Source organism: Musca autumnalis, unplaced genomic scaffold (assembly GCF_047663935.1).
Source record: "Musca autumnalis isolate F117 unplaced genomic scaffold, ASM4766393v1 scaffold_5, whole genome shotgun sequence".
In the NCBI taxonomy this organism is placed as follows: Eukaryota; Metazoa; Arthropoda; class Insecta; order Diptera; family Muscidae; genus Musca; species Musca autumnalis.
The window spans coordinates 142,745,934-142,772,130 of record NW_027412088.1 but is presented as its reverse complement, the minus strand read 5'-3'; the positions used below and the strand labels follow the sequence as shown (position 1 = coordinate 142,772,130).

Here is a 26,197-nt window from a genome sequence, read left to right as displayed (position 1 = left end):
GCATTGTCCCAATTTGAACTTCTATACCTCAAAAATGGTAAAACCTACGAAAATACCATGCATGTCAATCTTATAGAGAATTTTCTCAGCTACAAAATTTTCTTTAGTCCCATTTCCCATTTTCCCATTGCGGTTTCCAAGCAAAATCGCAAAAACCTAAAAAAAGCCCTAAAAATGTCAACTTGAATCGCGATTTATTTAAAAAGCGCTCCGGGGATTATTATTTAATTTTTTGATTTTTCTCATCTATGAACATTATAGTTTCAGAATCTGCAAAAACTTCCCAGGTGTAAGCAGCTTCCATTTGAAGTTGGCTCAAGAGCACCGTGTATATTCAACTTGACGAGTTAAGAACGGACTTCTTGAAACTGTAAACCTCCAATGCATTAGCGTAGGACAGGAACACAGAAAGTTTTTAATCGTTTCTTTCTCCTCTTCCTTGTTTCCGCAGCTGGACATGCTGTCTTCTTAGAAGAGAGCTCTGCTCTGCTTGAGATTCTAACCAAACTAGACAAGTTTTTATAACTCTTTTACAAGTTTCGACAAAAATGTCCCAATAGAGTTAAATTAAAGTATAATAACAGAGACTACCATTATGGTCAGTCCCACTTCTTAGAACACACTGTAAGGCTCGGGGAGCTTTATTGATGTTAACATATTTGCTTCCTTTGATATGTTCCACTTTCTTTGACAGTCTAATGTTTTGCAATAACCTTTATAAAAGCGGAGATATTTGTATAAGAATAAAAATTTGCCTATTTCCCCAAAGAGTTTTTTGTGCCAATAAATAGGCTTCTTCCTCTCTCTGGGACCCCCATATCCACGAAAAATTAGTGACGATACTATCCATGGCACAATTACCAAGGTAGTGGTATCACACCAGCTGTTCGAATATGAAATGTCAAATCCCTTTATAAAAAATTGCTTTTGTTGTAATTTCCCCAACAACACAAAGACAATTTTGGCATTTCATATTTTGTGTAATTGTGCCATGATACTATCCAAAAAGCGATCGGTAGCGATTATAGGGTTTTAATGGACAGACGGATGGACGAAAACACATAGAGAGATAGACTCGACGCATCAAGGCATCCATTTTGGTGTATAAAGGTGGGTCTACGACCATTATTTCGATGAGTTACAAACAACATGTACCGTGTTGATGAAAACTTTATTATACTTTTGCTTATCAGCTTTGGATTTTGTAATCTTTTCATCATTTTCTTCTATCATTGCATTTGTATATTCTTTCTTGAAGACCAACATGTTCGTGAATGATTTACATTCGATAATGATTAATTCAGCAAAGCTGTCAGTCACAACTAACACTGGACACATGTTGAGTACTACTCTCGCCCGATTCTTGGCTGAGGCGATATTTATTAAACTTACTCAAAATTTCGTTTGCCACCTTCCCAAATTAAGGAACACGCAATCAGGCACTTTAAAATAATATCAGTTCGCAAACATGTCTTAGATTCTCAGTTGGTTTTGTCAATGTTTTTCCTCATGATTGAATTCATAAATAGATCCGCGCGGTCGACTTTTAATCATATGTTACTGGTTTTTTACACAAATCGTAAAACTTATAATCTGCTCCAATTATAATCACATAAATATTCCTCAAGTTCATATTTCTTGCGTATCTTATGCCACTTAACATTTGATAGCAAATTATGTTGACCTACAAATTGTAATTGATCCATAAACCTATTTTCCGCAAATATTAGGTAGGCCAATGTCCATAAAACTCTCCAAAATGCAACAAACAACCAATACTTCTAAAACAAGAGCCACGTACATTAAGACAAAAACAGAAACAAAACAAAAAACACACACCAAAGAAGAAACAACAACAACAATGACACACTCCAATTTTCTTTCTTAACATTTCCAAACAGCTCTCCCGAATCCACCATCTACCGGAGTGATTATCAATGTCATGGTTACAACAAACTAAAACCAAACAAATACGAGTACTTCTTTTCTATGCAGAGTAGGTATTTGCAGCTAATACTGGTCGTCGAAACGGCTAATGTTGCAATGGTCGCTTTGGTCTCTTGTGCTACAAAGTCTATCTTATTTCAATGTCCAAACGACATTGGAAGGAAAAACGAAAAAAACTCTTAAAATAAAAAACTCTGAGGCAAACGCCGCTAACGTTGCTGCTGCAAACCACCAGAAGACAGACATGTTCGTCGTGTGTGCGATGGTTTCTTGACTTGGTTTGCTGCCCACTTCTTAACGGTTTCAATAGCTTCACATCGCCGTCGTCAGTCATTATGTATGCAACACAGTTTTGGTTGACAGTACGAATATTTGTTGTTGTTTTTTTAATAGTTTTAACGTGTTCGAAATGCATTATTGTTATTAATGTTGTTGTTTTTGGTGGTGTTGGCGGCTGCGCTGGCGTTTCTGCCAACTTCGTCGACATGTTTGACATTCACTGTCAGTATCTACTGTCTTCCATATTACTTCTGTTATACTTTTATGTTGCACAGTGGGATAAAATAATAATGAACGAGTCAAAACGCCAGCCACCAGAATGTATACGGGGATTTCTGAGTGAAATCGGACACTTTTTCAAGATGAGGTTTTTGATTTCCTTTATTTTTTGCTGTGGTGATGTTCCAGAGATCTCGCGCCTTGAAAAAGTCAGATTCTTTAATTTTGGTCTAAATAGAAAAAAACTTTTTTGTATTTTTTGTTGTTTTATCAGCTATCTAATAAAAAATAGGAAAAACATTGCTATAAAGGAAAAATTGTATTGACAAATTTTAAAAAATTAAGAAAAAATGCTAATCATTCTAATCCAACTACCAAATAGGCCTTAAAATTTTAGTAATTAATCGTAATTTAATACAAAAAAAAATTTCAAGAAAAACTAAGAGTAAAATCATTGATAATAATTGATTTTAAATTTTAAATCGCGAAAATTGCATCCAAGCCCATTGTGCAAATTTTTTCTATTTTTTTTTAGATAGCTGATAAAACAACAAAAAATACAACAAAAGATTTTCTATTTGGACCAATATTAAAGAAGTTATGAGTATTTCTTTGCACATAGTTTTTATAAAATTGGAATTTTTCAAGGCGCGATATCTCTGGAACCTTTAGTCAAAAAATTTCTGAAAATATACTAAAATGTTTTGCTGCTGATCAGCATCACCTCAGCAAAAAATAAAGGAAATCCGAGAAGTGTTCGATTTCACTCAGAAATCCCCAAACATATTCTTGGCGTTAAAAAAAAACAGAAAATACTTAAACCCCGGATTTGATATGAAACTTCATGCAGAATGGAGTTATTACTCGATTTATTTTGAATTTGATTTGAAATTAGCTTTGTTCCCGTCCTTTTTATACTAAAACTTGTAAAAGAGAGAACTGTAAAAAATTGTTCTCACACAAAAGTTCTTTGAAATAGTTTGGGAACGGAAAAATGGAAAAAAACTTCAAAAAAGTCAAAGTCGGCGTATTAGCCGACAACCCTGTCACTATTTTTTACTCGCCCAAATTTGTCGTGTGAAAAGTTTTTAAAGAGAGCATCATTCAGGTCCATTTTTGTTTAAAGAGAAGTGAACATTTTACAACTTTTTTGTGTACGGGAACGGTTGTGGGTAAAATGTGCAAAAGTGGTAAAAAATGTAAAAACTTGTTAGTTCTGGAACAAAGCTATTTTAACTTTTTTGGGGGAGGTACCCAAACTTTTGTCCAATATATTCCTCCATGCTAATCGATTATTCGATTCGTAAGTTATTGTGTTGATCAGTTATTTTACTTGTTTCGCGATTTTGCTTGAATACGGCAAGTCTTGTCGGCATGGGACCTGAGAAAATCCTATAGCTGTGAAAATTCTCTACAAGACTGGCTTATGTAATTTTTCCTAGGTTGTACCATTTTTTTAGATATATAAGTTTAAGTTGGGAAATTGCAGTCATGACATTGTTTTATAAGGAGACGATACAGAATTGAACTGAATTTGAATTGTCCCAATTTGAGCTTCAATATCACAAAAATGGTAAAACCTTCGAAAATACCGTAAAGGTCAATCTTGTAGAGAATTTTCATAGCTACAACATTTTCTTTATTCCCGTTTTGATAGGGCTTGCGATTTCCAAGCAAAATCGCAAAAACCTAAAAAACCCCTAAAAATGTCAACTTGAATCGCGATTTATTTAAAAAGCTCTCCGGCGATTTTTTTTTTGTTTTTTGATTTTTCTCATCTATGAACATTGTAGTTTCAGAATCAGCAAAAACTTCTCAGGTGTAAACACCTTCATTTAAATTTGATTCAAGAGCACCGTGCAATACGAGGCATGTCTTTAAATTGGACCGATATAGTCCATATTCTAACCTAAGCTATCCTAGGGAAAATTTTAAAGATATGCAAAGTGTGGACCAAAACTTGTACTCCCAACTCGTGCGCAACATTATAGCGGAATGTCTTGAACTTCTGTGGTGGAGGTACCCGAAGGAGTGGGCCGAATGGTCTATCTTTGAATTTAATCTATGTAAAAATATTACGAGGTGCATAGTTTGGACCAAATCGATTGATCCGTTCAAAAGTTATAAATGGCAATATAAAGGGGGCGGACGGACGGAAGGAGATGATAAAGTCGGCTCCAAATTATCTCAAACCAATTTCGTCCAAACATATTGGAGTTACAAAATCATTCGGTCCGATGAGGCACATTTTTAATCGTATCAAAGTGTATGTATATCTTAGGTCCGATGAGGAACATTTTTGATCGTAACAAAGTGTATATCAGGAATATTGTCAATTATTTCATATTCCATTTCAGAAAAAAAGGATAATTTTTTTCGCGCTACATCAACGATTTTTGATATGTAGGTTAAGAAAAAAATTGCCAGTACGAATCTGGTCGCGAGCCAATTTTTGGTTGTTGCGCACAAAAGTTATGGCGCTTTTATTTCGCTTTTTAAGAAAGAAAATATTATAAAAACGCTAATTATTTTAATGAGCACCATTGTTACAAAAAAGTTCTCTCGAAGTGACTTCAGCGAGTAGATTGCATAATACCTGCAAAATGTTACACAGAATTCGCGGAGTGTACATAAAATTGATAAATTATTGAATATAAGTCAACTTTTTCAAAATTAAGGCCAATTTAGTGGTCATAAAATTACATAAAAATTTGTTGTGGATCTAAACTTCACGGCGAATCAAATGAGACTATAATCGTACAGGTTGGTGTTATAGTTTTGATGTTACAGCCAAAATAAGCACATATTTTGGTCAAAAAAGAATTTTTTATTTGACAAAATATTTATTTCACATGCATTATGTAGTAGAAAATATTGGAAAAATCTATAGGAATATTTCCTTCGTTTTGCTTAAGTCTCCCAATAAAATAGACGGATTTTGCTTTATTGACATTTATATTAAAGCTTTCCCATTAGGGAATGTAATTGGGTTGATGAGGATATATCTCAAAGCTTCTGAAATGGAAACAGAGGTCAAATAACCCATTTTAATTTATATGCATTTTAAAATACTTGAAAATCGCGTAATTATTAAAATCATTTTGTCCGCATGTGATTTTCATGTACAGCAAGACCATATCTTTAAATTTGTATATATTTTTCGAAATTTACATTGGAGGCTAAGATGTAGCATCGGCTGCATCCTAGCATTAAAAAACCTATAAAATATCTCTAATTTGCGCAAAGTGCATACAATTTTTGTCCGCATCCGATTTCAGTGTTCACCATGAAAATCTATATCGATATATATCTATTTCAAGGCGACCAATCAAGAACCGTGGATGTAGCATCACACACTATTTTTTGAGATAAAATGAATGTAGCTCCCTTATAAGTGAAGTTTTCAAATCTCTGTTTCCGCTAAAACGAAAATGCTGTACTAGTTGTTTCATTGCAGTGGAAACGAACCGCAGAAAACGCGATAAAATACGCGATATTTCCAAAAACAATTTTAGACGATTTTTCAACTTTGGAATTTCTTGTATCTCGCGTTTTAGTAGATGGATTTTCACGGGGAATGATTTATTGGATCAGGAACGTAAAAAACTAAAATGTGCAATCAAGTACGAAGAAATCGAATAACAATTGTTAAAATTAGGCCCGAAAAATATGATTTTTAGAAAAATGTTCGCACAAAATTTTCGCATTTGGATGCAGAGTTCTATGAAGCTGTGCAGACTACATTCACAATATTCCTATCAAATAACTCAGAATCGCAAGCACTACAATCCTATACATGGTTTTTATAAAAACCTGTTTGCGGAATGAAATTAGAAGAAAATTTCAAAAAACACTGTAAATCTGGCTTCAAAATGTCAGCATCAGTTAATGGTAGAAGCAGACGAAATTTTGAAAAGTAATACATTAGTGAGATGATCCTTATTTAGTTTGCTTCTGCTTTTACTTTGACAAGAAACTCGAGAGAAGTGTGGTTTACTCATAAAGAGATAACAAAAAAAGACATGGTGGCTTCACTCATTTTCACTAATTTTTTAACATAAATAGATCCACAGCTTCCTCGCAAATTATCTTTTAAATCCAATAATTTTTGCCACGTCCAAAAACATTTCATTTTATCCAAAAGTATTTAATTTGTATAATATACAATCGCGAGTCGCGTGTTCTAAAAGGGTAAACCTTGGCTTCAGCTATGTTAAAATTTCAAAAATATTGGTGATATATACCTTCGTTAACCTAATATCACGAGAATATCACCCCATGCCTTTAAAGTTCTAGGCCACAAAATTCCAACGAAGCTTTTCCTAATTTTCTTTTCCTCGAACACAAACAGACCAGACATCACCATTGTGGCACCCGGTCTGATAAATGGCGTGTCCTGGCAACCCGTAATTTCCCTTGGCTCAAACCATCTTCCGATCATCGGCTAGATAAACAGATCACCCGACCTCATAACCTCTGGTTGCCGTACTTTTCTGAACCATACAAAAGCTGATTGCCAAGGGTTCAGAGAATTTACCAATTACCGCTTCAGATAGCTGTCCAATCTCTCAGATCCTCGGGTAGCAGGGAGATCTTTCCGGGATATTATCACTGCTGCAGCCGCTCGATACATACCTGCTGCCCGAATACCCGAAATCGAATCCGGGAAAGAAGGATGATAGAACTGCTGTCACTTTCAACGACCTGACAGTAACAGATCCGAAGAGGTACACGTGTTATTTTAATTAGTAGTTTATAGAACAACCCGAGAGTTATAAGGCGAAGGGGAGTGCGACGCCGTAAATGAGCACTTCCCACCAAAGAGGTACCACCATAATTTACGATGGGCGATGTTGCAGACGTCATCCTAAACGCGAAATCATCCAAAGCTTGGGCCCACACGGAATGTCAATGGTAATGCTCAAGCAACTGGATTAACCCGGGGCTGAGTATTTAACAAGCATTCACAATCTATTGTTAGCCGCTCATATTATACCAGAAGCCTGGAAAGTTGGCAGGGTGGTCCAGCTACTGAAGCCAGACAAGACCAATCTCCCTCTTGTCGCCAGTATCATAGATTCTAGAGACACTACCGTGCAATCGAACAGCTATGGTGGCTCTTTACCTTTCGATACCTCCAACCATGCCTAGCTGTTCGAGAATATAGAGAAGACTTCCATTCAACCTTGATTGAAACGTGGGATAATCAACTATATGTGTGGACGCCAGTCGTTTGTAAAATTCAAAAATAAGAAGTTGAAGACCCTTTAAGTGAAACAGGTAGTTCCCCAAAGCTGGGTGATATCTCCGGAACTGTTTAATCTCTACCTTTCTGAAATTCCACAACCAGCAGACGGCATAGAAATCGCAATGAATGCGGATGATTGTACGATCTTTGCGTCGGATCCAATCGCCGATGACATATGCGACAGGTTAAATGTCTACATGACTGACTTAGTGGAGTTCTTCCATCTCAGAAATATGAAAATATCCGTCGCTAAATCAACTGTCACACTGTTCACCACCTGGACGGCTGAAAAGAGGGTCCCTCTGAACATATTGGTCGATGTTGCCCAGATTCAGACCACTAAATAACCCAAGATATTGGGTATAACGTTCGACAGCAGGAACATGGTTCTCAAGTCGCTGGCCGAGAGCACTTGGGGGTGTGACATTGTTGATCTCTTATCAGCCAATAGGCCGTTTTGTAGAAAACTATGCGACGCCAGTGTGGTATGCAAATGTTAGCGCTACGCAGTATAAGAATATTCAAACCTGCGAGAATGCCGTTCTGAGGAATGCAACAGGATGCGTCCTCATGACACCAGAGTACCATCTTCATGAGGAGAAAAGGTTTTACCGGAACATCAATCACAAAAAGATGTTGTCGACGCAGTTATCGCCGTAAGCATCCCTGCAACTAACTAGTGGACAGGCTTCCCACAACCAGGCACGTCAGGAGGGATTTTCATGATCTGGAGAGAGAGGTCCAAAGGTGTAAAGGAGATACCTAACACATGTCCTGGGTACAGAGGAACCAGAACCAGATAGTTGAATAAAATTTACGAATATAATAAAAGCAACAAACTTTCAGCGTTTCAGACCTTAAAACATGGATTTGAGGCATTTCTTTGATGGTTTTCAGACCTTAAAAAACGTTTCTTTAATTCTCTGAAGGTTGTTAGGCCTCAAAAAGTCGTGTTTTAAGACCTTTCATTGTAGCATCTCAGGCCTCTAAACTAGGATTTTTTAAGAAATTTCTTTGAGGCTTTCCAGGCCTAAAACGTGGATATTTTAAAGAATTTTCTTTGAGGCGTTTCAGATCTCACAACGTGAATTTTTTAAAGAATTTTCTTTGAGGCATTTCAGGTCTCAAAACGTGAATATTTTAAAGAATTTTCTTTTTAAAGATTTTTATTCAGGGCGTTTAAGCTTCAAAATGTGGATTTTTAAAGTTTTTTTTTTCTTTTTGGTGAACCCTAAAAAAGTGGATTTTTAAATATATTTTTTGAGGCTTTTCGGGCCTCAAAACGTGCTTTTTAAAGAATTTTTTAAGGGTTTTCACTTTCTCAAAACGTGGGTTTTTAAAAGAATTAGCATTGAGGCATTTCAGGCCACAAAACATGGATTTTTTAAAGATTTTTATTCAAGGCTTTTAAGCTTCAAAATGTGAATTTTTTAAGTTTTTTTTTTCTTCGTGAGGCCCAAAAAGTGGATTTTTAAATATATTTTTTGAGGCTTTTTGGGCCTCAAAACGTGGGTTTTTTAAGGAATTTTCTTTAAGGGTTTTCAGTTTCTCAAAACGTGGATTTGTAAAAGAATTTTAAACGTGGATTTTTTTTTAGTCATTTCAGGTCTCAAAACGTGGTTTTTTTAAAGAATTTTCTTTGAGACATTTCAGGCCTCAAAACGTGGATTTTTAAAGAATTTTCTTTGAGAAATTTCAGGCCTCAAAACGTGGATTTTTTAAAGAATTTTCTTCGAGACATTTCAGGCCTCAAAACGTGGATTTACTTTGAGTCATTTCAGGTCTCAAAACGTGGATTTTTTAAAGAATTTTCTTTGAGACATTTCAGGTCTCAAAACGTGGATTTTTTAAAGAATTTTCTTTGAGACATTTCAGGCCTCAAAACGTGGATTTTTTAAAGAATTTTCTTTGAGACATTTCAGGCCTCAAAACGTGGATTTTTTAAAGAATTTTCTTTGAGACATTTCAGGCCTCAAAACGTGGATTTTTTAAAGAATTTTCTTTGAGACATTTCAGGCCTCAAAACGTGGATTTTTTAAAGAATTTTCTTTGAGACATTTCAGGCCTCAAAACGTGGATTTTTTAAAGAATTTTCTTTGAGACATTTCAGGCCTCAAAACGTGGATTTTTTAAAGAATTTTCTTTGAGACATTTCAGGCCTCAAAACGTGGATTTTTTAAAGAATTTTCTTTGAGACATTTCAGGCCTCAAAACGTGGATTTTTTAAAGAATTTTCTTTGAGACATTTCAGGCCTCAAAACGTGGATTTTTTAAAGAATTTTCTTTGAGACATTTCAGGCCTCAAAACGTGGATTTTTTAAAGAATTTTCTTTGAGACATTTCAGGCCTCAAAACGTGGATTTTTTAAAGAATTTTCTTTGAGACATTTCAGGCCTCAAAACGTGGATTTTTTAAAGAATTTTCTTTGAGACATTTCAGGCCTCAAAACGTGGATTTTTTAAAGAATTTTCTTTGAGACATTTCAGGCCTCAAAACGTGGATTTTTTAAAGAATTTTCTTTGAGACATTTCAGGCCTCAAAACGTGGATTTTTTAAAGAATTTTCTTTGAGACATTTCAGGCCTCAAAACGTGGATTTTTTAAAGAATTTTCTTTGAGACATTTCAGGCCTCAAAACGTGGATTTTTTAAAGAATTTTCTTTGAGACATTTCAGGCCTCAAAACGTGGATTTTTTAAAGAATTTTCTTTGAGACATTTCAGGCCTCAAAACGTGGATTTTTTAAAGAATTTTCTTTGAGACATTTCAGGCCTCAAAACGTGGATTTTTTAAAGAATTTTCTTTGAGACATTTCAGGCCTCAAAACGTGGATTTTTTAAAGAATTTTCTTTGAGACATTTCAGGCCTCAAAACGTGGATTTTTTAAAGAATTTTCTTTGAGACATTTCAGGCCTCAAAACGTGGATTTTTTAAAGAATTTTCTTTGAGACATTTCAGGCCTCAAAACGTGGATTTTTTAAAGAATTTTCTTTGAGACATTTCAGGCCTCAAAACGTGGATTTTTTAAAGAATTTTCTTTGAGACATTTCAGGCCTCAAAACGTGGATTTTTTAAAGAATTTTCTTTGAGACATTTCAGGCCTCAAAACGTGGATTTTTTAAAGAATTTTCTTTGAGACATTTCAGGCCTCAAAACGTGGATTTTTTAAAGAATTTTCTTTGAGACATTTCAGGCCTCAAAACGTGGATTTTTTAAAGAATTTTCTTTGAGACATTTCAGGCCTCAAAACGTGGATTTTTTAAAGAATTTTCTTTGAGACATTTCAGGCCTCAAAACGTGGATTTTTTAAAGAATTTTCTTTGAGACATTTCAGGCCTCAAAACGTGGATTTTTTAAAGAATTTTCTTTGAGACATTTCAGGCCTCAAAACGTGGATTTTTTAAAGAATTTTCTTTGAGACATTTCAGGCCTCAAAACGTGGATTTTTTAAAGAATTTTCTTTGAGACATTTCAGGCCTCAAAACGTGGATTTTTTAAAGAATTTTCTTTGAGACATTTCAGGCCTCAAAACGTGGATTTACCTTGAGTCATTTCAGGTCTCAAAATGTGGATTTTTTAAAGAATTTTCTTTGACACATTTCAGGCCTCAAAACGTGGATTTACTCTGAGTCATTTCAGGTCTCAAAACGTGGATTTTTTAAAGAATTTTATTCGAGGCGTTCAGGTCCCAAAGCGTGGATTTCTTAAAGAATTTTATTTAAAGCGTTTCAGTTCTCAAAACGTGGATTTTTAAAGAATTTTATTTAAAGCGTTTCAGTTCTCAAAACGTGGATTTTTAAAGAATTTTATTTGAGAGGTTTCAGGGAAGATTTTTGAACGTTTGTGGGAGGTACCGAAGGTGGTTGGCCGATATAGGCCTTCTTCGAACTTGATGTAAGTTTTGAAGAAATATTACCACGTACAAAGCTTGCACTTAATCATGTATGTGATATAATCGTGTATTTGTTTCTGCCTCTAGTTTAATCTACAGGTTTAAAAATACAGCTGCTTCCAATGGCTTTGACGACAAGGGTTTTTGGATTTATTTTCGTCGTTCAATTTACAACTATTTAACTGACCTTGAAACCATTGGGTAACATGTGACTTACCTGCAAAGAAAAAAATTATAAATTATTAAATAAATAAATATTATTAATTATTAAACACAATTTATTTAAACTTTTAATAAACATGTCGCAATAACATTTTATTTGTTTTAAAATTCTTCTACAAACTATTTTTATGACAATATTACCCGGTTGCCAAAGAATAGTGACTTACGGCTGAAACAAATAAAGCGTTAATCACTCATATTGTTCTAGAAGTCTGGAAAGTTGCCAGGGTGGTCCCGATACTGAGGCCAGGCGATGTTGCCTGCAGTTGTGGAGCGTAGGATAATTATGTAGGCAATCTCCCTCTTTCCCAATATCAGCATGGATTCCGGAAAATGCCCGTATTGATGGCACGATGCCCAACACATGCTCTGCATGTGGATTGCAACCGCACGACACGCTGCGTTTGTTTAACTGCCCTTCAACTTGCAAAGAGGTCTATAGCTAGCAACACCTTCGGTTACTTCCCTCATAAAATTATGCTCACAATAACTCTCAAAGGGTGTAAACAATTTAGTCCGTAATAGGTTCTAATATGGACTAAATAGGTCAACTACTTCGACTAATTCCACACAAAATATTCTCAAACGGATCACGGATCATTTACACATTTTTAAAATAAGTTACCACGGCACAATTTTTTCGGGGGTGATTCAGTACTTCCTCCCAAAGCTCAAATAACCCTGCCGGCATCAGTAAAATTGACTGATGAGCACTAACATTTACGAATTGAGTATTCGACTTGGTAGAAACACTGCGCATCGTAAAATGTCTTTCATTACAGAACTTGATGTTCGAAAAATGTAATATAACGTCGGGTGATAAATACATACTTCCTTATCTAATAGACCTAATGCCTTGTTCAGACTGACTGTAATTCGCTCTCTATTCGTTGTTCGATCCCAAATTACGATATAATTACTTCATTTTCCATACAAAATTTTGAGAACGAACAACGATTTTTGTACATTGTTCAATTTAAATTACTCTCAGAACGACGATAAAATATGTCCCATCCCTAACAAATGAGAGAATTTATCGAAATAAATTAATTATGACAGGAAAAATATAAAATTTAAAAATTTATTAAAAACCCACATATTTTTATAAAAACTGCAAAACGTGAATTAAAAGTAAACGGTTTAACGGCTAGTATACATTTAAATCATAGAAAATTTTCTGTTCTCTTTTACTATAGCTGCATATCTTGTCCATCGTTTTAAATTCGCGTACAAATTTAGAAACAAAAATCAAAATCCTGCCAGAAAGTCTGTATACCAAAAAGTTATTTTGGCAGGCCTCTCTCTCGATAATTTTGAAAATAGAAAAATTAAAAATGTGCTGAAAACACCAAAATTGTGAGAAAAAATAGAAAAGATGAATGAAAATAATATTATTTAATATTAAATAGATATCTGAAGGAAGCACAAATATTTTTTCAGTTTATATCAATTAATTTTACTTGTCTTTTGGCTGAAACTTTCTTTAAATTCAGTAAATGAGAGCGAACAACGTGATTCAAATGCTGGTATGAACATGGCATAAAGCTGTAAAAACCTACGGCAACCTAAAATAAACAGTGGACAAGAAAACTTTCAAAGGGAATACTCGATTTGGTCCAATCATTCGAACAGGTGATATATCTGTCCACTCCTTCGAATCCACTGTGCTCGCAGAGATTTTTGTGGCACTTGCTAACATTTTCTGGCAAACTGTGAAAAGTCGCTGCATCAACTGCTGTCGCAGCAGCTGGCATGGATATTTGGCTGAATGTGTTGTTGGTTGGTTTAGATGGATGTACGCACGCACATCTAGGCATGTATGCAAGTGACTGTGTGTCACGTATGTAAGTACATACACGTATCTCGGTGAAAATATACGCTTATTTCATATTATGAAGGCATGCATACATGTTGCTATGTATGAATGTACGCATAATGACGGTAGATAGTTTGGTTGGTATGTGTTGTGAATCGTAGTAGTAGATGAAGTTCAATGACATTCAGTGAATTTTCAGACATTCATGGCGTATGACTGACAGACCGACTAACACTATGGGCCAGTGTTATGTTGCGTTCAAGTGCACTACTACTAAAGGTTTTAATGAATTAGGGGTCAGGATGGGAGGGGAGGAACATCTTCCATTCATCTTTACATCAAGAACCCCTTCATACATGTCTGATGTAATATATACATATGTATGTATGTACAAGTGAGATTTGTGGCTTTGTGGTTAATTCAAACATCTGAAACAACTTGTTTCCGAATTCATCCTGGGGAATGGAAGTCAAGAGATAATCCGGGTAAAAACTAAATTCTTCAAATTGAAATGGACCTAAAAGGTACCATGAAGAGATCCGACATCGGTGATGCAAATAAAATCAGACCTTTATTAAATCAAGGAAAGACGCCGATTTAAGCTTGACCTAAATACTCGACTGATATATCCCACAACGGCTATATAAGAATATAGCTCATTCCGAAATTTTTAAACAAAAAAATAATTTTAATTATTATTTGCATGATTTTTTGGAACCAATTTCCAGCGAAGTAAAGACTACCTAAAACATGCAAAAAAGTATCAATCGGCTTTGCCCACAGATATATACCCTCAGCCTATGTAAAATAAAACTTTCCTCTACGGACAGATCGAATGTATTTAGGGTCTTTTCAGAGTTTTGTGGCCCTTTTTGGATATTTGACCTTGCCGACAAAAATGTGGATTAGGATTTAAGTTCAAAAGTGTTGCGGAGGAGGAAATTAAAGGAATGGGCCGACATAATTCATTATCGAAGTGGATCATATTTTAGGAGTTATATCTTTTCGATAGATATCGCGCCCACTAGTCATTTCACTTTTGGACCAGTATGCCAGGAAGCATGGACTTGTCCATGGAAAACATAATATCGCTGTAAACAGGACCACAACGAAGAGCATCGGTATGCATTTCCAAAGGATTTTCGAACAGACCCTAAACTGCACTTGGACACAAATGTTTAACTTTTGTGGGGGAGGTATCCTAAGGAGAGGGCCGATATGGTCCAATCTAGAAGTTAAACTAAATTTGGACAAAATATAAGGTGATCCAAAGTTTGGACTAAATTGGTTGCCCCGTTGAAGTGATATCGTGCATACAATTTTAGTGACATTTTTTAAATATTGGGGGGAAGTACCGGAAGTTGTGGACCGGTATTGCCCATCTTCGAACTGAAACTAAGTTTGGACAAAATATGACGAAGGCCAAATTTTGGACCAAATGGGTTGATCAGTTCGGGAGTTATCGTGCTCTCCAGCCGCTACATATGGTGACATTGGGTTTTTTTTACAACTTTCGGGCTGTTTTCTCAAGCAGTATAGACTTGCCACTGAAAAAGTTTTTACCGTCGAAATTGAAGCAGTGAATGCAAGTCGCTTCAACAAAAATCAAAGTGATTCGAGAGCAGGAGGTTAAAGTGAACTTATCCGAAATTTTGTGTATTCGAACCCGATCTATATCTGGTAGATATATTAGGATGTTTAAAGTAGGGACCAAATCGGTCACACACTTCAAAAGTTATCGTGCGCACAATTTTTCCGAACATTTTTGAACTTTTGTTAGGGAGGTACCTGAAGGAATAAACCGATATGGTTTATCTTTGAAATTAAAATATTACGAAGGACAAATTTTGGACCGAATGGACAGATCCGTTCGAAAGTTATCTTGCACTCGAGCCAGTCTGACTGACGGACATGGCTACATCAACTCTAAAGTGTCTGAAACGAATTTCGTCCAAACATAATTGGGGTCTAAAACCATTATTTCGATGAGGCACATATTGCCCCTATGAAATTGTATATACTGCCGTTATCATAAATGCTGAGGGTATAAAAAGAACTGTTTTATTATAACCATATTTTTTCAGGTAAAGTATGAAGCCAATGGGTGTGTGGATCAAAAGAGACCACGGACTATATTATCAGACTACAACGAGTGATTCAATACATCATTTTGCATCAGACCGGATACTTGAAACATGTATAGTAACCCTAGCACAAATGCCTGCTGGACACTGGTGTTATACAGATATGCAGAAGGTAAATCTTAATCTCTCTACGACTTCAGGCTAAGAAGCCATTACATAGTGTCTGAACTGGTTAAATTCTAACTCGAGGCCACCTACTGTAAACGTCCTTACGGACACTAAAATATAAAAAAGTTATCGAAGCCTAGTGTGAAATCAGGGGAAATTGGGTTTAAAAACTAAAAGGAATTTATAACGGGCACGACATTCCAAATATTATACATATTATACAACAAGATCTAACCGTCTCTTCTTTCTATATAGTACCAAAAACCCTATAAGGACTAGAAGGAAAAACATATTGTAAAGAATTCGATTCTATACGAGAAGTGAACTTAAAGTAAGTTTTATTGCAAATTGTTTTAACTTTTGTGGAGAAGGCACTCGAAGGAGTGCGAAGTGTAACTTTTGGACCTCATCGATTACTCCCTTCGAGGGTAAAGGTAGGGTAAAACTGTCAAGACAATTCTACAATAGCTCTTGAACTGCATTTTAACAAAATAAATTACTTCTCAAAGAATAGCTTAACACCATTTAGATAGAGCTTAGGTAGCGATCACACACCGACCCCAGTGCGCGAAATAACTCATTTTTCGTAGGAAAATAATCGATTAGTTGATATTTTTACCTTCTAGATTCTAAATTTTAGAATCTAAAGCATAGTACACACTGACCAACTAAACTGACAGTCATCGAGGTCTATTCCGTTAATATCAAAGTCTAACTGAATAATTACTTTCCTAATCTCCAGGGTTTAAAAGTCAGTACATCAATTGACACACACGGCTAAATAAGCAAACCAGCGAATATTCATATTTGTTCATCTTTGCTTATTCCGTATTTTACGCCTAATCTTTTTTTCGTTAGGCATAATCGACAACCACGCTACATATTTAGCAGTCGGCTGACCATTCGTCGCAGCGAATTAGCAACCGAGGGTGTTTTTAGTGATTAGGATTGCCAACGCAGTAATAAAAAAGGTGTCATTTAATGCCAAAATGCTCCCGTCATATGGTAGAACCTGAATAATACTAATTATTATTGCACTATGCAACATTTTTGAGCCAATCGCGTGCAAACAACTTCTGTCCAGAATTTTATGAAAGTAGAGGACCAATAGGCAAAAACCAGATTTGGGTTTTGTTTTCTTAGATCGGGTTCGGTTTTTATGACATCATCTAAACATGGTTAAAGATCGAATTTTTAAAACAAATCGGGGCTGTATCTCTGAAACCAATACGAATCTTGTTTTGACATCTGCAGCAAATTTGTAGATAAGAGCAAGTAGAAAATGTTTGGAGGAATAGTGAACTCGAAATACTGCATTTATTGCCTCAAATTTTATAATATATCTAAAAATTATATAATTTGAGTATATTTCGCAGCGTATCTCCCAAAATGTTAAATTCTTCTTAATGTTTCCCTTCGGGACAATATTCTCTGGAATGTAATACACAACTTTTTAGAATATTATATTGTTGTAAAATGCCTCTATCGCCTTGTTTATAGCTAATTTTTCAACAACAATTTGGTAAATATTTCAATAATTCATTGAAATCCCCAACATGAGAATAAACAGCCTGTGTGAACATTGTTTGAAATAAGTTTTGTAAAAGGTATGTTATGAAATACCCCTAAAAACAACGTGAAATAACCATTTAAGAGTTTCAGAATGTTCTGATGAATTGATGGTCACATTATTTGGAACATTTTTAGAATGGTTACTTTATTCAACTCCCAACAGTTTAGTTGTTACTGACCAGAATTTCAGAAATTATGAAAACTTTTCTATATTTTAACGATTTTGATGCGCTAGGTGCAGCTTTTCCTAGTTCATCTGTTTGACACATAAGTTCTACTACTATAGGGCTACAATATTGCTGAAGACTGCAAAGCCAAATTCTTATTAGTTTCGGAGATAAAGGTCCGATCACTGGAAAAAAGGCTCATTTTAGGTCGGTTTAGATAAGGCCATAAAAGCTAAACCCGATCTAAAAACACAAAACCCAATTAAGGTTTTTGTAGTCTCAATATGTACTTTCACAAAATGCCCATTAGAAGTTGTTTGCATTTCCAGTGTTGCACAGTGTTGTTTAAAAATAAAAACAAAATTATATTTTGAACGGCTTCACCAAAAATTCACATGTCCTTTGAACAAAAAAGTGTAATTAATTATATCGTGATTTTTAATGTATTACACTGGTAACCCTGATCTCAAAAACCATTGTTTGCTGAAAACATGGCTGAGCCGTTGAAACTTTGTTGCTTATTCTCTTTTCTGATATGTGTTGATCATGTGTGCTGCAAAATATGAGTATGCATGTTCGATGCTTTTTTATTATAGCAACAATATCAAATAGCATCAGCGTCGCTGTTGTTCAATGTTGCTAAACATATTTCGAAGAAATTTTAGCAGGCAATGCTGCAAATATTCGGTGCTTTTGCTAATATGGCGTTAGCATTTAAAAATCCTGTTTATGTTCAATTATATATCTGCTTACAGTGAATTAAAAAAATTGCCCATAATTCTGATAAATTCAAATCTAAAAATCATTTTGTGCGTGAGGTGTTTTCACCGAATCACTTTATAATTAAGATTTTATGTAATCTTATGTAGAAACTCATCACGCTGTGATACAGGGATATGAGTTTGTAAAAAAAGTCATAACCCTAGTTCCCATACATGGTTCCATGTATTTTTGAAGCACCAAAAATAAAATTGGACAGACATTTTGAAGAAATTTGTTTAAATTATTTGATATTTTCGACATTTTTGTTGTTATTGAAGTGTTGGATTAATTCAAGCTCGAGGTCAGTTTTAGAAATATTTTATTTATTTATTATGAATATTTCGCAAATTTTTGAATTGCATCTTCAGGATGTGATCTAAAATAATTTTAAAAAAACAATAAAAAAACATCATTAACATTTGGAAAAAGTGACCGAATTTGGTCCAGAAAAAATGTATAGTCGGCCCCGCCCAACTTTGATCATTTCCTTACTGGTTTTATCTTGTTGTACTGTGGTATACAAAGCCAAAGTAAAATGTAGTTATTTATTTTTTGATATTTTTTGTTTAGCTTTTGCCCTCTAGCATGAAAAATTCCCCCATAAGAATTTGTTTAACATTTGTAAAAACTTAACAGTTTTTTATTCCTTTGAGAATTGTTTTAGACAACATCAACACCACTATTTACACAGACACTGTCAACAGATGTAGAAAAGTGTTAAGAAGAAAGAAAATGTTTGCAAAATAATTACAATATTTGATGCCGTTTAAAAAGCTTTGTCGAACGCTTGTCTCCTTTGTCTTTGCGATAATTTCACAGCTTTTATAAGAAAGATATATATTGAATATATTCTACATTTAATTGGTTTTCGGAGAAACTTTTAATTTACAAACAAATATTGGCAGGCTCAAATTGTGGTTTGCTACTGGATTGAAATGTAATGTAACAAATTGTATTTGGTTATGGTCCAACGACAAACCCTATTCGAATTGTTTTACAATTTTTTTTAATGTTTTTACAAGAATTTTAAAATTTAATTGTTTAGAAGAATTTGTTTGGTTGTGAAACATTTGCCATTTTTATTATTTACTTGTGAAATTTGTGGAGAATAATAAAAAAATATCGAAAGTAATTATTACTTTCTATGCCTCAAATATGATCATCATGTGTGGTAGGAATGTGTGAAGTTTATATAAGCAAAATACTTAATAAAGGCATTAAAAATGGTTTCTTATGCCCTAGGCAGACGACAGCGTTAATTTGTATTAACTGCCTTAATTCAAATTATTTCGTGCATTATCCACATTCTTAATTCACAAAATCAAACTGAATTTAAACTGAATTTAGGTATTTCAATATGGCAATGCTGTAAAAGAGAGTCCATATTCATGTATAAAAGAGAGAGATTTGTTATTTTGCTGTCATAAGTAATTTTGTAAAACATGCTTTTTTAAAGACTGATCAAATATTTGTTGTTAATTTTTATAATTAATTGCAAATTTCAAAGGAATTGTTAACAAAAAAACGCAATTCAAGTGAAACAAGCAAAATTTAAAATTGCTCTGCTCCAGAACCTATCTACTATTTTTGATTTTTTTGTGGCAAATTTAAAACTGAAAAAAGTTCTGAGCTTTGTACACAAATTTTGTATAAGGAGCTCTTATGCATTATTATGGGCCTTAAGGCTTTCTTTGCAAAATGTTTCAATAAATAAATTTTAAAATTAGACGATTGGCGGGTTTTTTATTATTATTAAAATAAAAATAAAATAACAAAATATTTAAACTAAAATAGATTTGATTTTGAAAGCAATCTTAAAAGTTTGCCTTTGATAAGTCTGTTCCAGAACCTGCAAGAATCTACTAATTGTACGATAACAATTTATTTCCTTTATGATATAAGAAAATAGTAAATAAACATTTTGTGAACAAGGAGGAAAGGCAAGATATTAATACTTAACAAAACAACCCAGCAAAAATAGTCATTACAAATTGACCTACTTTCTAATTATTTTAACAAGGGCATGTCATAGGGAATCAGTACTTATTTTTGGGCACTAAAAGGTAGATAAATAAGTAGTAACTCTCTGGTTATTTCAAGTCGTAACTACTTATTTACCTACTTTTTAGTTTACCTACTTTTTATTGCTGGGAAATTGTTGTGAAACATTGATTAAACCCGACTTTTTAAAAATGATAAACTCAAATATTTATTTTATTCACATAATAAATAAAATAAATAAATTATTTATTTTATTATTATTTATAAAATAAATAAATTTCTACATTAATTTATTTATTTGAAGCAAAAACATTTCATATCTTAAAAATCCATTATATGTTTATTTTAATAAAAAATATACAGTGCTGCTCAAAACATTTGCAACTCAGATGCCTGTATTACATTCAATCTCTTTTGAGTTTTGAAAATATATTTGTTTTTGCTATTTGATTCTTTATTGACCATATTTTCAAGATTTATAAATGATTATCCAGTTATAAACACTTATTTTACAAAAATGGGTTTCATATCGGACGAACAAATGCTATAGCCTGTTCAAAACATTTGCAACTCCGTGGTACGAATATCTATTAGTTAATTTTTGACGTGTTTTCTGTACTGATTGGCATCAGATTGTTTTTAATCAGAAGAAGGGGCAAAAAGCTTTCATGAGGAGAACATTTTATCCCACCTATGTTTACTTTTGACAGACAAGTATGTGGATCCAACGGAGTCCAAAAATAAACATGAGAACAGCACGATATCTTAAACAGAGCTGGATACAGCGTAAAAATAACTAAAATTACCATAAGATGGGAAGGCCATAAGAAAGAATATCCCCAGGAGGGGATGATGAAATAATTATACGAATTATTAAGCAGATCTCTCAGACGTTAGCAACAGATGTTAAAACAAGACTTGGCACCGATAACTCTATACAAACCCCTCCGATACATACCAAGGAACCGATATACCAAAATAGGAAAATTTTTGGAAAACGGTATTTTTCAGGAAGAATAACATTTTTTGTGGAAATTTTGCAAAAAATGTGTGGTATTATTTTTTTAGTAGTGAAACCGAAAGTTCTCGTCGACTTAAATCAATATTTAAGCTATATGATTTTAAAAAATGGACTTGATCAACAAGTAGAAAGATAATAGAATTTGTCTCCTTATACAAAAAAGTTGACCCAACATGTAGAAGGTGTTGTATATTGATCTGGAGGTATTTTAATGGACAGGAATGCTACTGGATGCATGAGGTCGAGCTATTTATCAGATCCAAGAACTAACCGGACAGATAACATTTCAAGAACGCACCATATACACACCAGAAGTGTCGTATAACAGGGGGCTTTGGCATAATACCGTCTCTAAACGTGTATATAACAACGTAAAACTAGTAACTTTTTGCAAATATTTTTAAGTTCTTATCGGAACCGATCAGCTTAAGTAATCTAAATTCATATAGGAGGTTCCGGGAGTCTAATCTGGACTCTAGACTATTAAATATCGAAAAAAACCTTGATATTTAACAATTATTCTTAGAACACGCTATATTAATTTATTTAGTTAACCGGTTTCCTTTACGATGTTTCCAGATAATAAATCAAATGTTTAACTCACAATATATTATCAAAAGAAAAATAATTTCTTCAGATTTTGAATCAAATTTTTACAGTTGTAAATGTTTTGAGCAGAACCAAAAGTGATTTCGAGCTTTGTTTTGTATATTTTCGTGAAATAAGTGCAATCAATCTAAAAAATATTTGCATTTCAAATCCACAAACTACCTCAGAACTATATAAAATATATATACTGTATTTAAATATATCTAAATGTGCGTATTTTAATTTTTGATGGTTTTATAAAATAGATTTGACGATTTTTATTTTATTTATTTTGACGATTTTTCATAAAAATAATCTGGCAGCCGTGGCTCTGAGACACAAGATCTGTCTGGTTACTTTCCCAGCAAGAATTGTCCAGCAAGAACTTTCTCAGAGTGTAAGGAGTTTTTATTCTCTTTTGCAAGAAAATTGTAAAAAGTAAACAGACACCTTTCCAGCAAAAACCAGCAAGCAATCAGCTGACTTGCTAAAACAGAACAATTTGGATATTTTTCACTTTGCAACTTTGTTCTCCAAAAAAAACTATACAATTAAGCTCGCTATTTCCACAATAAAATTATTTTTAATTTTCACAAACATAAATCAACGAAAAATTAAATACAGATGATTGTTTGCATAAAGAAGACGAGTTGCTTGCAAATGCTTGCTAGAAGAAATTTGTCCAGAAAGAATTTGCAAGCTCTCAGTAAAAGAACTGTCAAAATGTCTCTCTCGGATCGCTCTTTTTTGCTGACTTTTTGTGTTACCAGACGACTTTGCTGGAAGGCATGGTAGAATAAGAAAAGGTAGCAGCAATACACAGCTGACTGAACTGGGTTGTAACGTTAGTGCCAAATTCCATATGACATTTTATACATTTATTTCTATTTCGATGTACATTGGGGACATATATTTTTTGAGAAAAAACATATATCATTCGGAAAAAAACATTTCCCAGAAAGACTTCTTCATATCAATGATATGTAACCTCCTCCAAGTTCGAACGATAAGCCGCGCAGTAAATCCCCGCTTGTAGAGACGATACAACGTTTGTTAATATGTGAGGTATTTTGTTAAAAATTAAAAAAGTAAAGCCCTAATAAACATGTGTTTCTTTGATTTCTAAAACAAAACATTGTAACAGCTTCTCCTTTTTCTATGAATTTCCAGCGACCCCAAACTTTTCTGCAAGAATTCTACTTTCTGCGAGAATTTATGCATTTAGTGGAATGATGTGGATACATAAAAATTGAAAATGTAACGAATTTTCATTCATGTTTTCCAAAATATTCAACCAAATGTGAAAAATTATTAGTTTTTTAAATTCCAATAATTTATAGACATTTCCTTGTTTTGTTTACAAATACAACTGGCAGTAACGTTACAAACAAAAACAAATTCCTTTGTGGTTGTTGTTCGAGTTGTATTTGTTGTAGTATTAACTTTACCTTCTATTTGTTCTAATATGGCTGGAAGGTACAATTGGTACAAATTGTTACAATTTTTAAGGTAACCAGACAGACCTACAATTTGTATTACAAAAAAAAAAAAAAAAAAATAACAACAAACCAGTTGTTTACCAGCAATCAGCTGTTTCGTTAATGCAGAAACTGTCGTCTGTCAGGGTAATATTAAATGCAGAGGCCTAATAACGGTATTCGATTCGATCGAGTATTTGCTCGTGAATGAAATCGAACTATGAAAACCTATTCGCGCCACCAACCGTACATTTACTAAGGTAGATGCATTACCAATCTGTTACAACAATGTAAAACAGTTTTACAAAAATAAATCATTTCGTACATTTATCTAGCACAACTTCTTTCCGCAATTATTACCCAAAGTATTGTTCAACGAAGTCAACAAATATTTACATTTTTTCATTAATAATTTTGTTTTGTAGTGTTTGCTTTAAAATAAACACATTTTTTACCATCTATCTTCTTAATGTTCTTTGAAGAACACATAGGTTTTCATAGTTCGATTTTTTTTCATTCACGGGCAAATACTTGATCGAATAGAATGTCGTAATTAGGTCCCAGATCTTAATGCAAATTTATGACTAGGGTATTACAATCAATCCCCGTAGATGAAATTGAAGGTATACCGCCTAACCAGACGCGATGGGCTATATATATTAATTTGCCAACGAAAAGCATATCATGCTCGATGATAGCTCCACTTTTTGCACGGTCAGTGAGAACGCCCCTACCCGAAATAGCCGAGAATGTCGCAGTTCGCCAGATATAAACATCGTGTCACCTGGTCTGACAAATAACGGCAAGCCGTCGTTTCTCTTGAATCACACTATCTCCAATTTATTGTCTTCATCAGCTGACCGCTCGATTTTAACACCTCTGAATGCCGCACTTTCGTTAATGATCTAATAGCTAATTGTCAAGTTTCAGAGAGTTAACTAATCACCGCTTCAGAGGTCTGCCCAACCCATTTGATGTCCGGGTGGCAGAGAAGACGTTCCGTGACACCATAACTGCTACAGCCGATCGCTCTATAGCTGATTGTCGAAGTGAAACCAAATTTCCAAGCAGAGTCGATGGAATTAGCTAATGAGCGTGATGAGCTTCGTCGAGCCAAAACCCGTGACCCCGGAGTCAGGGAGCTGACACTGGATGTTAACAAGTCGATCAGAAAGCATAAGCGGGACAAGTGGCTAAATCGTCTGGAGACTTGCAACATTGGTGCCAGAATAATTGAATTATGGACTAGAATTGTACAATCTAGTTCATTTGAAAGATCTAATTCAATAGTTCAGCTCTTTTAACTGAACTAGTTCAGTAATCTAGTTCATAGTTTACTATCCAGTTCAATCATTCGGATCAGAATCGTTCACGGGCTCTTAACCGTTCTCTTGATGAAAACACATACATACATCAATTAGGAACAAACATTAAAGGCCTGCGTACATAAGCTGCCTCGCCTACTTACCTTGCTTGCTTCTGATAAAAGAATAAAAAAGAAAAGGGCAACCCAGTTCGAAATTTGCTCGGCCTTCTTTATTTTTTTATTTTTATTATGTCAAAAATGAAGCAGGAAAGAAAGGCAATCAGGCAGAGCAGCTTATGTACGCAGGCCTTTAGAATAGTATAATTAAACTACAAAAATATTACATTTAGATATTTTTATTCCATTCATAATGAAAGATTAAGTTTATAAAAAAACATCCTTCGAAAAAATTGTAATTGCAATTTCATTTAAGTGGCTGGCAAAAAATCTTACGTTGTGTGTTTGTAGAATTGATCACTGTATGTACGAGTATGTTTCTTTTTATTTTTTCCTTTTTTCTATCAAAAAAAGGCACATTGAACAGGTAACGGATTCGATGTGTTTAAAATTTTTATTTTTATTACAATGGGGGATGACACTTCACATTGATCCAAAACATAAACAAAACTCATTACATTACGATGGCGTCACTTAGCACAGAGGACGGCGTCACTTTATGTGAATGACATGCTGAACTAGATTGTGAATCGTTCGTACGTTGATCGTTCATTGTGGATCTTTCGGTCGGCGCTCAGTGAGCTGTTGAACTTTAATTAACTATATCGACTGATCTAGTTCATACGCTCTTTTCAATGAATCGTTCAATTGAACTAGTTCGTTCATGAACTATACAACTCTATTATGGACAAGGGTCAACCACTCTCAAACCCTGGAAACAAAGAAGATAGGACCTCAGTCACGTTTGGCGACGTTACGCTGACTGAAGAGGTGCTCAAGTTGTTTTAACTGACAGTTTGTCGAACACCCCGGGAGTGACAGGGCGAAGAGAAGAGTACTATGTCGCATTAGATCTCTTAGGAGAAACCACCACAATTCACAATAATGAAAGCCATCAGGAACGCTAAATCATCCAATGCGTTGGATCCCGATGGAATCTCCATAGTAATGCTGAAACAGCTGGATGAGCTGGGAGTCGAGTACATCAACAAAGTTCTCAACCTGTCGCTCGCCACCAACATCGTACCTGAAGTCTCAAAAATAAACAGGATGGTTCCGCTACTGAAGACAGGCAAGGATGCCCGCAAAGGTCAATGGAATAGGCCGATTTCGTTTTTGTCATCCGTAGCAAAGACTCTTGAGGAGTTACTCCTTACCGGCGTCAGAAATCCGTGCGATTGGACAGTGTTGCTGACGCTCGACTTATCGAAAGCCTTTGATACTGTCAAGCACTCCACGCTGTTTGAGGACA

At 34.4% G+C, this 26,197-nt stretch overlaps 1 protein-coding gene across 6 annotated transcripts in view; it reads right to left on the bottom strand.

Moving 5' to 3' along the window:
- Positions 1–26,197, bottom strand: part of LOC141387347 (putative fatty acyl-CoA reductase CG5065) — a 197,436-nt gene that overhangs the window by 98,153 nt on the left and 73,086 nt on the right. Inside the window, exon 2 of one of the 6 annotated variants that reach the window (XM_073956919.1) lies at positions 11,771–11,800. The exons of the other annotated variants lie outside the window; for them this stretch is intronic. The gene's annotated coding sequence lies outside the window, so the exon portion shown is untranslated. The remainder of the gene's footprint in view (positions 1–11,770; positions 11,801–26,197) is intronic. 6 annotated transcript variants of the gene reach the window in all.